Genomic DNA, 11,624 nt, shown 5'->3' with positions numbered 1-11,624 from the left:
CAGTATATAAGAATTCCCTTTTCCCTGCATCCTCACCATTTTTTTTTTTTTGTCTTTTTGATAATAGCCGTTCTGTCTTGGGTGAGATGATATCTCTATGTGGTTTGGGTTTTCAGCTAGTATATTTTTTTTTCTGAAAAGCCTTTTGACTGGGACCCTCTGTGATGTTATGTACATAAATGCAAGAGATTAATATTTCTTGTATCCAATTCTCATGACCTAACAGAAGTCAAGACATTTCCTATTTATTCTTGCTGGTCTTGGTGAGGGTGCTTGACCAAAAGGGCTGTCTGAAAGAGTATCGGGTTAATATCCCTTAGTTATTGCAGACTGATCAGGTCCACAATCTCCCAAATGAGTGTACAGTGAAGGCTAAATAAAAAGAGGGAAATGGAATGATTTCAAGGGTTCCAGGAAAATCAAATTCCTGTCACAGATTCAAGATTCTTTCAGGGCTAAAACCAAGACCTTCTCTGGGTGGCCTGTATTTATTTGGTTATCAGAAGAAGGGAGGCGAGTACTCAAGAAGGGCTGAATCACTCAAGGACTTCTCCAAGTAAGATATTAAATTAATCTACCAGGCGTGAGATGCCTGAGGCTCTAGTCTTATCTAGTTGAGATGGATCCAGGTGTCCTTGGCTGTGATCTTGTCTTACCCTTTCAGACTTTCCGGTTTCATCCACCATTACAGGTTTTAGTAGGGATTAGTGACGCACAGAAGTTCACTTACTATGAGTCCGCCATCCATTTCCAGACAAGGAGCCTAGGCCTTGTGAACATGAAAGTGAACATGAAAAGCCAATTGATTAATTTAAGTCTTGCTCAGGTCTGCTTCATGGTGGTCTCCATCAAAAGAGGTGAAGACAGAGGCCTAGAAAATGGGGACAGAAGAAGCGAAGCTTAAATTTACTGGCTGCACAACGCTCCAGGACCTGCCTGTACTGTCCCAGGAACTTACCTAGTGAGTCAAGCAAACAAATCTCCATGGCTCCAAATTTCTAGGTTCAAGTTTAACAACTGACCATTTATGAAGCTTTGATGGATCAGAAAACCAGCTGGGGAATCGGAATGGTTTAAATTTAGCTCTCTGCTCCACCACTTCATAGCTGAGCAAACCTGGGCTTGTTCTTTAACCTCCCTGCACTTCATACTCCTTATCCGTAAAGAGAGGAGTGAGAGTAGTACCTACCTTGTAAGTTCAGTATGAGGTCAGGTAAGTAAAATGTAGCATGTATTTCAAGTGAAATAGCTTAGAATCACGCCTGGCTCATTATGTGTGTTCATTAACTTACAGATCTCATCTTCTCTAGGTTCATATAATGACATCATGGTTGGTGACTTCCTCTAGGTTTGCTTGGGTTATTTTTTATATCATTCCAGAAAAGCAGAAACCCATAGTTCTTTGTAGGCTCCCGTCTACAGGTGGAATAAATGTCACTGAAAGCTAATCATTCAGTCTTGGCCTCACAAGGATGTTGGACTCATGGAGGGGACTTTCCAGGCAGGTGCTGTGCTACTGAGCTATATCCCCTGCCCCAGATGGAGGGGACTTTTGTGGGATGATATGAAGTTCCTAGTAACTAATAGGTCCCTGAAGCAAGACTATGTAAACAGAGTGGATAAGAATGGTGCTGTGGTCACTTGGCACACTGCATTGTATGTTGAAAGGAGTGGCTTGGGGAACTGCTAAATAGCCACCCTAAATTCCTTCCCAGCAATTAGGGACCACTTTGGCAGGGTCACCTGCTTAGGAGCTCAGCCTTTGGCCACACCCCCCCATGTTAGTATAGCTCTGTACAATTGTGGTGGTTAGAATAATGATCCCTGAAAGATGTCCATGTCCTAATCTCTGTCTTTTTTTTTTGTTTGTTTTTTTTGAGACAGGGTCTCCCTATGCAGTTCAGGCTGGCCTTGAGCTCACTTTGTAGCCCAGGCTGGTCTCAAACTTGCAAGGATCCTCCTGCCTCAGCCTCCCGAGTGCTGGGATTACAGTCTCGCACCACCATGCGCAGCTATGTCCTAATCTCTGGACCTTGTGAACATGTCACCTTACATGGTAACAAGGACTTCACAGATGTCATTGATCTTGCATGGAAATATCCCTAGATAAGAGGGAGATAAGAGGGTGTGATCAGAAGCAGAAAGAGGAAGGAATGAGGGGTGGAGCAAGAGAGGGAGGGAGGGGAAAAAAGGAGAGGAAAGGAGAAAGAGAAGAAGAGGGAGGCCTGGGATATAGCCCAGCGGCACAGTGCCTGCCTGGCAAGCACTAGGTCGTGAGTTCAATTCCTGGTACCAAAAAAAAAAAAAAAAAAGGAGCCCAAGAAAATGAGAGGGAGAGGGTGATGGAGAGAAGGAGCAGGGGAAGGGGAGAAGTGAGGGAGACATTGAAATTGAGAGATTGAGATTGGCTTTGAAGATGAAAACTGAGGAAATCAGGCAGCCTCTAAAACAGTGGTGGTGAACCTAGGGTATTCATGCCACAGCAGGATGTTGGTATTGAAAAGCTCTAAAAGGTTCACCATCACTGTTCTAGAAGCATAGAAAATGCAGGCCAGGTGTGGTGGTACATGCCTGTAATCCCAGTACTCAGGAGGCTGAGGCAGGAGGATTGTTAGGAGTTTGAGGCCAGCCTGAATTGCATAGTGAAACCCTGTCTCTTTTTTTTTTTTGTATCGGGAATCGAACTCAGGACCTTACATTTGCCAGGAAGGCGCTTATGCCACTGAGCTATATCCCTGCCCTGTGAAACCTTGTCTCAAAAAGACCGCCCCCTGCCCCTGGCAAAAAAATCTAGAAAATGCAAGAAAACAGATTTTCCTTAGACCTTTCAGAAGGCTCATGGTCTTTCTGACATATTTTTTACTTTGTACTTTCTTCTCTGCAGAAACTTAATAAATATGGTTTTTACTTTTCTAGTTGCAACATGACTTAGTTTCCCTTTTTAATAATTAAATCTCTAATTAGAATTGATTTTGACATATGATGTCAAGGTAGATGTAATTAGATCCTCTCTCTCCCTAAGCTACCTCAACACTGTATAGCCCCTCCAAACCATTTTGCATTTCTTCTTTATCATATAGTATTTTGTCTACAAGAGGATCACATTCAAGCCTACTCCTTGTTGCCAAGATACCTCTGTCTCAGGAGATTCACATTGTTTTGATTATTGTCACAATTGATGGAATATCATATTTGGTCATTCTCTTTCTAGCCAGGTGAAATATACTTATGAGAACATTTAAAGAGAATGATTTTTAATAAATGTTTCTCCTACTCAGATGACCAAGTCAGTCTGATTAATGAAATTTGAAATTCTCAAAAGATCTATTTTCTAATTTGTCTTGGTGGGTTGGGGTATATAAATAGAATATAAATATAATAATCATATAAAAAGGTAAAGGATAATGTCAGAGAGTAAGACAGGTCAGTGGTTTACCATTTCTGGAAGATTCTGGTTTTGTGAGTCCAGGGTACAATTTGAGAATCTGTATTTTTTTCCAAAAGCCCTCTCAGGTTTGCAAACCACTGGTCTGGGTAATTAAAATTGTAGAGATAACATACCGAGGAGCCATTTGCTGTGTGTCACCAACTTTCAGGGCCCTTCATAAACAACGCACACTGAGAATGTTAAATCGTCCTTGTGAAGGTGACAGCTGGAAACTGGAAGAGTCAGTAGAGGCTGGATGTGAAGGATGAATGTTTCACATTCAAAGCTTAGCAGCATAAAGCAATTTCTCTCTCACTCCCCACCCCCCACTGTTTCTGGAAATCAGGATGTCTGGAAGGGCTTGTCTGGGCAGTATTAGGTTGGAGTTCATCAGACATTGACTGCCTCTGGGCCAGTAGGGAGCTGAGGAAGCTGGAGGCCAGCTGGACATCTTTCGTCACATAGTTTGAGTCTCCCTGCAAGGCTAGTGTGGGCTTCATGGTAGCTCAGGGCATTGTGCTGCTTACATGGAGTCAGGATTCTATAGTCTGAGAAAGCAACTAAAAGGACCAGATTGGATCTGCATTGCTTCCTAGGACATAGCCCCGGAAATTACAGAAGCCTGGCCAGATTCAAGGGAAGAGCACCCGGACCCCTGTCTATGAATGGAAGAAATGTCAAGGTCCCACTCTAAAAAGAATGTGTGGGGATGAGCGGTATCGTTGTGGCCATCTTTGGGAAGTATAATCCGCCACGGCGGAATCATCCCGCGTGCCCACCTCCACTGCGCCAGACCTTTTCCTCCGAATCTTTCCCAAGTCTCCCCACTTTGCTGTGTACTTTGCTATTGTCCTTTCTAGCTTGGACCACTTCAGTTGCGCCCAGACTAGATTTCCTGCTTCCACATTTTCTTCCCTCCAGTTCTTTTCCTTCTACAGTTAGAGTGATATTTTTGGAAAAACAAATCTGATTGTCACTTCCCCATTGTCCTCAGGATAAAGATAAAGCTGCTTTCAAGGCCTTACAAGGTCCGCCCCCTCTCTGCTGTGCAGCTTACTTTTAGTTTAGGTCACTGTCTCCTTGCTTCTGATTTGCAATCCCATCAGTTCTTTCAGGCCCTACATTCACCTTGTTCTTTCCTCCTTCATGCCTTTGTAGGTCCCATTCCCTCTGCTTAAAGTATCTTCCCAGTTCCTTGCCTACCTCTCCTTCCTCCACACTCTATTCTCTTTGACTCCTTATCTAAAACCTACTTATCCTGAAGGTTTTAATTTCAGTCTCATTCTGGCATTCACAATAGAGAGGCAGTATATAGCCTCGTAGCTAATTGCCGGTCACCTAGGTCCAAATCCTGGCTCTCTCACCAGCTCACTGACCTTGGGCATGTTACCTAACATCTATGTGTCTCAGTTTCCTCCTCTGTGAAACAAGGATAGTAACTGTTAGCAGTAATGAGTTAGCATAGGTACTACACTTAGAATAATGCCTGCCATGAAGCGCTCAGTAAGTACAGCCAGCGGTAGTTTGTTCATCTCCTGGACCCATACACACAATTGTGTATATTTCTTTTCCAATAACTGGTCTAATCAGAGGCGATGTAATGGGATGTAAGGAGGTGTTTTACATTATTCCTTGGTAAACATAAGATAGGGGCCCTTCACCGGGAGGTTCATGAACTTAAGTGAGAAAACTCTCTTCCTTATTTTAGGTTTTATTTGTTTATTTTTTTGAGACAGGTCTCACTATATAGTGCAGGCTGGCTTTGAACTTGCTTGTGTAGCCCAGACTGGCCTCAAATTCATGGTGATCCTCCTGCCTCAGCCTCCCCAGTGCTGGGATTACAGCTCCTCTTCCTTATTTTAATTAACTGAAATTAAGCATTTCTTTTTGTTATGAATATAGGTGATAAGACATATAAGGCAATATAGATAGTAATACCATCAGGATCTGCTATATTGCCACCAATAGAAATCAGAGATATTTCTATTTCATATTACAGTGCAGATGCTGCAGATGTCTTTTTTTTTTTTTTTGGCTGTACCGGGGATCAAACTCACAACCTTGCGCTTGCCAGGCAGGCGCTTATGCCACTGAGCTATATCCCCAGCCCCTGCTGCAGATGTCTTGAATTCCTGTTTGCACTCATCATTACTTTGAGACTATGGAGGCTTTAGACTTGCTTCTGTTTCCTCTTATTTAATCCATTAGTAAAGAAGCTTATACAGTGCTATATCACACATTTGTCTTAATATTTTGATGACTGTATTTCAGTATAATTGGTTTTCTTTGTGGCTCTATCATATGTTTTGCATTCATGTGTATTTTCCTGGAAAGGATCCATAGAATTCTCCAGACAGCTAGCAAGCAGTCCACAATATGTGAAACACTTAAGAACTCTGTTGTAAAGAAAATTAACAACACACACACACACACACACACATGCACACACACAGATGTGATCAATAAATATGAATGTTAAAATTAATCAGTTTGAAACATTTACCTTTCATCATCACTTCGACTTTGGGGAAGAGCCAGAAGTCACACCGGGCTGAATGCAGTGAATAAGGTGGGTGAGGACCCACCCTAATGCTTTTATTTGGCAGAACCTTTTGAATTGCAGCTGTGACAGTGCAGAAAGACACTCACAAAAGGGGACATCCAGACCTGTTTCAAAAAGTGGCAAGAATGGTGGGGTAAGTTTCTTTGAAGTATTTTGAGGGGAATTTAACGGCAGTGTATCATTTACTGTAGTAGTTTGGTGTTTTTTTTGTTTGTTTTTCGTTTTGTTTTTTTTTTTTTTGGTTTTTGGAGATAGGATCTCACTATGTAGCCCACGCTGGCCTCAAACTTGCAGTGATTCTCCTGTCTCAGCCTCCTGAGTGCGGGGATTATGCCCGGTTGTAATAAATTTTTAGAAATTTTGAAGTTAAATATTTACTTTATGTTTTGATCACACCTTGTATGTCTGTCAATGTCTCTGTTTATCTGTATCCATCTATACCTATCCTTGGCTAATCCTCTTAAAACCCTAAACAGTAGGTGTTATTATTCCCATTTTATAATGAGAAAATTGAGGTTCAGTGGAGTAGGTAAATTATCCAAGGTCACAGAACAGTAGACTTGTGGTGTAGTGCCTGTTCCTAATGACTCCAATATTCTACTTTCTGTATGAATCCTCTGAGTCCTTTTCAGTACCTGCAAGGTAAGTACCTTGTATCTCCATTCTACAGATGAGGACATTGAGGCCCAAATAGATAAGGTCATTTCCTTCTCCCTGTTCTTAAGCGATTTGATCAGATTTAAGGCCATGCCTGTGAGACTCAAAAGCCCATGTGTTCTACTGAGCCCTGCAGAGTTAATTAGAGATACCACTGAAATGTAACCTGGGAGAGCTGATGGTTGAGGATCTGTGTGACTCGGCAAAACTTTCCATGCCATCCATCAGGATTAGATGGTTTGGAAAGAAATTACTACTTTTATTGCTTTTTCTGTGAAGTTACAGAACTGTATGGGGAGTGTCTCCATGGAGTGAAATGCACACTAGCATTTGGAAAGCTCCATTAGCCCCATTGTCTAGACTAGAGAGTCAAAAGTAGGAAGCAGGAGATAAAAGAATTGACAAGTAGGAAGTTCTGTGTTGGGCTCATGCTGAAACAGAAAGAACTATTATTTTGAAGCCATTAATGATGAACTTGGTAAGGATCAAAGTAGTCTTGTGACCTGTAAGTCTAATGAAATGAAAATGAGGTAATGGTATGTTTTATAACGCTGGAGGAGCTGAGAAGCTGGGAATTATCTCAGTGTGAATACTATAAGGGAAGAGGGAACAATGGAAGCCATCTGGAAAAAGATCTTATTCAGCTGTATTTATAGCAGGTATTCGTCTTGTCTTTCAGCTCAAGGATCACAAAGGAGCTTGTCTTACCTTGCTGGGTGTATGAAAATACAACGGTTGTCAAGCCCCTGCTGCTTCCTTCCAGGGAACTTAGCACATACAAAGGAGGAGAAGGCAGAGAGCTGTGATGAGGAGATGAATAGCTCTGGTTGAGAGAGGAAACAGGAGGCAAGAGAAAAATAGGGGAAAAGAAAGAACTAAGATTCTTCCTATCATCGCCCAACCCCCTTTCTCTAGCTCTGAGCTGCCTAATACGGTAGTCACTAGCGATATATGGCTATTTACATTTGTTAAAAGTAAATATAATTAGAAATCTACTTCCTTGGTTGCACCAGCACATTCCAAGTGTTCACCAGGCATGTATGTAGCTAGTGGCTACCACAGTGGGTGTTGCAAATATAGAATGTTTTGTTAGGTAGCACTGATAAAGCACCCCAATCTCCCAACATGCCTAGGAGTAGTTAAAGCCCAGGAAAAGGAAAATCCATTCTTGTCCCTAGCCGTGGGGATACAGGAGAGTTGAGTCTTCTGAAAAGGGACGTAAGAGTCTCAGGTGCCCATGTAGCCTCACGTGAGCTACTGGTATTGTCTAGTTCTCACTTTTTCTAATATTAATAATATCATTTTTACTAGACATTATGAGAAAATGACATAATTAGTTCAGTCTTCCTAATAACCACGTGAGCTCTTGAAACCCTGTCACAGGGGCGAAACCCCAAGTTAAAAATGTGTTCAGGGGTCCACTGTCAGTAGCGTACCACGTTTTGGATCCAGGTCTCCGATGTCAGAGTTCACGCTCCTATCTACCACGCTACACTGCCTCCTACTGCTAGTTCCTCATTTGTAAATCAGTGTATCTTGGCTCGATCCTTCCCGAAACAGAAACAGAGAGAGAAACAGAGACAAGTGCAAGTAATTTCTTTGTGTGGCAAGCCCAGGAAGCACTGGTGATGGGGGCACAAGCGGGGCCCGACAGAGTGAATGAGTGAACCTGGCACACTGTGAGCAACTGGGACTTCATCTGCGTGGAGAACCAGGGCAGGGTGCACACCTCTTAGTCATCGCATCAAACGGGGGTAGAAAGCTGGGCGATTTCCCACCAACTCCTCCTCTGTCACTGGTAGAAGGCTGCTCTCAGGGGCATTAACTCTGGCACTTCTGGCCATATCAAGGGCTAAGCATGCAAGTGTAGTCATAAAAGGCTCAGGGCAGTAAGTCACAAGTACTTGAAGTAGGGAATGTAACAGTGACCTTGGAGGGTGTGAGGGTGGGGTGCCAGCAAGGTGCTATACAGAAGCTTGGACAACGTGGTCTTTCTGAAATACTAAATTGGTGACTTGTACTAAGTAATTAGTGGTGTACAGGCACCTGGTACTACTGCTAAGTATTTTTACATCATAAAAGCTACAACCATAATGACTAGCATCTGCCACAACACGTCTATAGCAGAGCCTAAAGGTACAACTAGACATTTGAGCTGGTTTGCAGCATGGATGACAGAGGAAAAGTGTTCTTCATTAGTGTTGGGAATTTGCCTGGTTAAATACTCTAACCCCACCATGTCACATATAGTAGATGCTCAATGAATATTAGTTGAATGAATATTAGTTGAGTGAATACATGATTGAATGAAATCAGTATGAAAAAGGACAGTTCAAAAGACAGTTGGGCAAAGGATATAAACAGTTCATAGAAGAGGAAATCCAAGTGATAAACATTTGATCAGATGTTCAACTTCATTAATAAATGAGGACATGTGAATTAAAGCAGCAATATTATTTTACCCATCAAATTGTTAAATATTAAAGTAAATGATAACATTTGGTATGAGTTTCCCAAGTTTTTGTGAAAATATTTTGAAAAATCCAAAGCATTTACAAGGTGCCAGGTGTAATCAAAATACCGGCTGGGGCTGATAGAGAATGAAGCTTGCCTTGGGCTGAAGGATCCATTTCTAAGGTCTCCTTAGAAATGGCCTCTGGTGGGATCTTTGGTTCCTTGCACACAGGATTCTGTATAAGCTACTTGAATGTCCCCAAGACATGGCAGGAAGCTGACTTTTCCAGAGGGCCTAACGGCGGAGGGAGATACGGAGGCCTCAGGGCTTGTATACCCTGAACTCAGATGTAACCTAGTGTCACTCTTCTTGGTTTCTGTTGGCCATGCAGACCAACCCTCGTACAGTGAGGGCGGGAATAGGCACAGGTGTGAAGATCAAGGGCCGTCCTAGAGGCTGGCTAACACCAAGGTGGTTGTAAAAATTTCTCTGTCTCATCTATGCCCTGCTTCCTGTAGTCCTGACCTGAGGTTTTTCTGTTAATCCCACTAGCTGACTGCTGCCTTTCTAATAATGCCCTCTTTTATTTAAGTTCACTGGCTCTGTTTTCTCTTGAGAAAAGGCAGCAGGAGACCTGGGCCAGAAGTGGCTGGGGCTCCCTTTAGACCAGGTGTTCAGGGAAGGCCTCCTTGAGAAGGAGCCATTTGCCCTCGACCTGATCAGAGAGGAAGAGCTAGTGGAGGAAGGGAGGAAGGAGGGCCACAGACGATGTTCTGAGGTAGGAGTTCAGAGGCCTGAATGGCTGAGGTAGCAAGCACATAAACACTTAGGGGAGGCCGGGCGTGGTGGCGCATGCCTGTAATCCCAGCACTCGGGAGGCTGAGGCAGGAGGATCGTTGTGAGTTCCAGGCCAGCCTGGGCTACAAAGTGAGCTCAAGGTCAGCCTGAACTGCATAGCGAGACCCTGTGTCAAAAAGACAAAAAAGAAAACAAACAAAATACTGAGGGGAGAGGTGATCAGGAGCCAGGTCACACAGGACTGTAAGGTCACAGTAAGGGTTTTGGATGCCCCTTGCTGAAACTGAAGCTGTCTGTTGTCCCAGACACCAGAGCCTGAGAAGGCTGAAGACCAGAGTCAAGCTCTCTTTATCTGGGAATCTGAATTAGCCAGGTCAAGTAAATACCTTTAACCAGATCATAATAAAGAAATTCTATACTCTGAATCCATTCTGACCTCTTCCTCCACCATGGGTTTTGTTAGCTGTCGGGTTTTCCAAGTTTTTGGTTGGGGTTCTTTTCTAAGTTTCTTAGTTCCTTTTGATAAATCCCAACTCAAATCTGCTGAGCTAAAGGGAAAGATTTTTGTTTACATTTAAGTCTGGGAATCCCAGCTAGAGAGTCTGCTCATCTGGTGGAGATGGGCAGCTACCCAGGACAGTAGGGGGCGGGACGGGGCGGGTGGATCTTGATGGATCCCTTCTGTTCTCATTACTGTATGCCCCTGAATTCATTCAACAAACACCTGATCAGTATCTGGCATGCCTGGGCTCTGCTTAGGCGTCAGTTTACAAAGATGACTGTGACACTGCTCCTCCTCTCGAGTAATCAAGTTAGATGTGAGGCCCAGGCCAAAGGTTGTTGAGCTCTGTTGCTTAGAAATTGGCAATATGGCCCATGGCCAACGACAACAAGCCCTAGGTACCCTGTTTTCTAGGAAGACAGATAATTTCCCTTCAGGATTTACTGAAGGAGTCAGAACTTGTCCTACATCTACTAGCCAAAACCCCAGTTTCCTCTTCCTTGCCCATATAACGATCCTGGGGAGGGCTTTGGTTTCATTGAGGAAGATAGTATGTCCAGTGGGAGGCAATTGAAGGGGTGAATGTGAGTGTGTGTGTGTGAGGGGTAGGGACCTCAAAGGGAGTCCTTCAGGGAGTTTGAGAGTGAGGCAAGACAGGGATGGTGTTCCCTGACGGGGATCTGCTTGGCGGTGGACTGTGCCTACGTGAGCAGGGACGGATAGGGATGGGGGAGAGGGCACTGTGGAGCAGCTGGCCAAGAATGCACGTGTTCTTGTGGGTCAAGTGCGCACTGCAGTAATTATCCGGCTGGAGCACCTTTCTGATGTCCCACAGAAGCAGGCTGACTGCTGGGCAGGACCCAGTCAGGGGGCAGCAAGGTGGGAGAGCTAATGCCTGAGCTGGATGCCCCCTGGTGGGGAACTGTGCAGTGGGGTAGTCCCCATAAAACTTACCCATGTGCCCCATGAGAAACCATGAATGGACACTTGCCACACCAGGCAAGGAGGACTGACCAATAGAGAGGGAGAGCTCTTGCCGGGACAGACATATTTGCAGGGATATTTGCTCTTTTTACTCCTTCCCATTTCAACAAGAGGGGGGGGGGTACTAGGGTACATCTCCCAACCAGGCCGTCTCCTCCCCGCTGGTTTTTACTTTGAGTGACAGGGTTCTGGCTCAAGTCAACCTTTCAGGGGAGAATAAAGCTTTGAACGACTTAAT

The 11,624-nt window shown here is 43.9% G+C and overlaps 1 long non-coding RNA gene across 1 annotated transcript; it reads right to left on the bottom strand.

The window, feature by feature from the left end:
* Window positions 1-778: 778 nt before the first annotated feature.
* LOC106149419 lies at window positions 779-9,172 on the bottom strand. Its single transcript, XR_001235596.1, has 4 exons — window positions 7,356-9,172; window positions 5,931-6,094; window positions 3,562-3,660; window positions 779-871 (listed from the first exon to the last, which is right to left on the bottom strand). It is a non-coding gene; the product is annotated as an uncharacterized LOC106149419 (long non-coding RNA).
* Between the last annotated feature and the right edge of the window lie 2,452 nt (window positions 9,173-11,624).

This window comes from Chinchilla lanigera, unplaced genomic scaffold, assembly GCF_000276665.1.
Source record: "Chinchilla lanigera isolate Chin_1 unplaced genomic scaffold, ChiLan1.0 scaffold00044, whole genome shotgun sequence".
In the NCBI taxonomy this organism is placed as follows: domain Eukaryota; kingdom Metazoa; phylum Chordata; class Mammalia; order Rodentia; family Chinchillidae; genus Chinchilla; species Chinchilla lanigera.
The sequence above is the reverse complement of the archived record's forward strand: the minus strand, read 5'-3'. Positions and strand labels throughout refer to the sequence as shown.